This window comes from Myotis davidii, unplaced genomic scaffold (genome assembly GCF_000327345.1).
Source record: "Myotis davidii unplaced genomic scaffold, ASM32734v1 scaffold133, whole genome shotgun sequence".
NCBI lineage: Eukaryota > Metazoa > Chordata > Mammalia > Chiroptera > Vespertilionidae > Myotis > Myotis davidii.
In genome coordinates this window covers 1,305,251-1,308,544 of record NW_006284732.1, presented here as the reverse complement: position 1 = coordinate 1,308,544, position 3,294 = coordinate 1,305,251, and the positions used below count along the sequence as shown (strand labels likewise).

The following is a 3,294-nucleotide window of genomic DNA, read 5'->3' as shown; positions in this document are numbered from 1 at the left end:
ATGGCAGAGGTAAGCAGATAAGGAAGGAATGCTCTCTTCCTTTAGTTTCCATACGTTACAAAATAGGAGGGCATTTTGAGGAGAGGCCCAATTTCTGGAGAGTTTTAATTTTTAATTATTTAACTTATTTTTACACCTATACCTGGTTCAAAATTCAAAATTTATCAAACTCCATGAAAAAATTACCAAACTCTTTCCACACCTGTCCCACAGCCACCTTCAGTTCCCCTTGTGAAAGAAAAATCTACAGACTCAGTCCCAAGAGAAGCTTTTTGCCAGATGTAATTCATAACCCCCTTCTGGAAGGAAGCTAGCGTTCCTGCACGTCTTTCTGGTAGATATGAGTCAGGTTAAAAACAGCTGAGAAACTACCTATCCACCTCGTTAACCCGGCCTGAATTCTTTAGCCAGGTATTTGGGTTATTCTTAAAAAAAAAAAATGATTTCAGAGAGGAAGGGAGAGGGTGAGAGGGATAGAAACATCAATGATGAGAGAGAATTATTGACCTGCTGCCTCCTGCATGCCCCCTACAGTCTGCAACCAGTCGCAACCCGGGCATGTGCTGTGACTGGGAATTGAACCATGACCTCTTGGTTCATAAGTCGTTGCTCAACCACTGAACCACACTGGCTGGGCGGTTATTCTTTTTTAAAAAACAAAAACAAAAAACTAAGTCAATGATTACTTACTGTAATTTTACTTTCTGCCTCTAAATGCCTCTTCTATGAAATACATCGTTGAAACTGGCCTGATTAAGGCCTATATTTTTACAGTACATTGATAATAAGATTCCAACATAACTAAATTGTCTGAAAAGGATTTTTTTTAAACATTCTTTCCAGAGGAAAGATTATCTACTCTTATGTATTCTTCCAGGATGATAAATATTTAAATGACTTTTTGGAATAAAAATTACTTCATTTTGGCTAGGAATTAATTCTCAATATTCAACTTCTGTTAAAGATAGAGGTTGAACATCTTTTGCCCTTTAAATGACAATATGTAAATTGATATGCTCAGTACTGGTTACCATCAAAATGTTAAAACTAGGTCATTACATTGGTTTAGAACCTCATCTCATCTTAAACTAAGTGGCACCAGGCTAAATATCCTTTTATTACTTAGTCAGCCTAAAAAATTCCACTCTTGTAATTTCCAATTTACAACAAAGTATGTGTTTTCATACAATAATTCTATTTACTAGCATTTATTTCGTATTATTTTTTTTAAATCAACGTTCTGGTTTTAGTATTTATTTTTGTGACTGCCTACTGGTATTTCATTTGTGGTAATGATTTGAAATTCCTTTTAAAATACTTTTTTTTTGAAAAGCCAGTGAAGTGATTTTAAAAAACACAATGTAAACAGGCACCATTGCTTAGGGGGTGTGGCAAAAATCATGCAGATGGTACTCATGATTGAAATACTTTCCTTGGCCCAGGTTTGCAATGCCATCATATAGCTTCAGGGAGTTTTGTTTGACCTCGTTACAAGAAATACAATGCTCTGTCTGGTTAGCTGAACAAAGTCAACACTTGGAGGCACGGACACTGCACAGGCTTGTGGGGATTTTAACTTTTTTACTTTAAAATATTTTCCAATTTACAAGAAAGTATAAAAACAGTAGCAAGAACTCCCATAAATCCTTTACTCAGAGTCATCAACTTGAATATATTGCGATGCTTACTATATCTTCTAAATCACTCGAGAGTGACAAAGATTCTCTCCTTGACCAAGTTCAGATGAGGATCCCCTGAGCGTTTTTTTCACTTTGAATTTCAGGTTTCCAACTTTGTCTCTGCATTTCCAGTTTTAGCAAGAATCTTGCTAAGTAGTTTAGCCACCCTGGGCATCTGATCGGACTCCTCATCCCCCACCGTCTCCCAGGTGATGATGTCTGATCACCCTGGCCTGCCTTCAGCAAGAGTCCCCCTCACTCCTGATGTTACCTTTAGTCATTTCCCATGCAGACCCACCCTGCTCCTGGGCTAGAAATTCCCACTTGTCCTCTCTCCCTCGCTGAAAAGTCCCATGTGGCATTCCCCTACTTACCACAACAGTCCTTTAAGTAGAGTCTGCCTTACCTGCTTCTTTAGCAAGTGTTGTGAATAATTATTTCTTTAACAAGTTGCAGGATATCTCCTAGGAATAGAGACATTTCCTTGTATATCTACAGTATAATCCCTGTTGGGAAATTTAGCATTTATTATTACATTATCATGTCCATATTGAAACTTAACCAGTCGTGCTGGTTATTTCCTTATTGTCTCAGCTCGGAGCTCACCTTTCTCTGCTCTGCTCTGTGACTGGGGTTGGGAATTATTAGGTACAGTTTTAGGACTTTCTTGCCAGGTGGCTTCTGTGTGGATCCCGCCTATGGGAAGCCCCGGTGGGAGATATGAAGGGGAGAGAAGGGACATCTTTGTTTCTGGTTCCTGGTAGCAGAAGAAAGTTACACCTTTAAACTCCAGCGTCTTTAGTTCTCACCCGAGGATATTTTTTCCATTGATTTTTTTTTTTAGAGAAACAGAAACATCAATGTGAGAGAGAGACATCAATTGGTTGCCTTCTGCATGTGTCCGACCAGGCCAGGGATTGAACCTCCCACCCTGGTACCTGCGCTTGACTGGGAATCAAACCTGAGACCATTTGGTGCAAGGGCCAACCTTTGAGCATACCGCCCAGGACTTAAGTATTCAATTTTTTACTCTTTCAGCCTTCCAACATCTATACAACCTTTTTTTTTCTCTGTGTCCTATTTTATTTATTGAATTTTTAAAATTGTGGTAAATACACATTACATAAGTTACCATCTTGCCCCATCAGTGTGGCTCAGTGGTTGAGCGTCGACCCATGTACAAAGAGGTCATCAGTTCTATTCTGAGTCAGGACACCTGCCAGGGTTTTGGGCTCAATCCCCAGCAGGGGCCGTGCAAGAGGCAGCCAATCCATGTTGATGTTTCTCTCTCATCAGTGTTTCTTTCCCCCTCTCCCTTCCTATCTCTCTAAAATCAATTTTTTTTTTAAAACTTACCATCTTGGAGGGTTTTGGGCTCAATCCCCAGCAGGGGCCGTGCAAGAGGCAGCCAATCCATGTTGATGTTTCTCTCTCATCAGTGTTTCTTTCCCCCTCTCCCTTCCTATCTCTCTAAAATCAATTTTTTTTTTAAAACTTACCATCTTGGAAGGTTTAAGAAGATGGCGGCGATATAGGCAGACGCGTCCCAGGTCGTGTCCCGGAGCAAATGGAGTGAGCAGCTGAAACTAATAGCACCCACACCGAGTTGGCGAAA

The 3,294-nt window shown here is 40.0% G+C and overlaps 1 pseudogene; it reads left to right on the top strand.

Moving 5' to 3' along the window:
• LOC102765645 overlaps nucleotides 1-3,294 on the top strand; it is a 17,490-nt pseudogene continuing 14,196 nt past the window's right edge.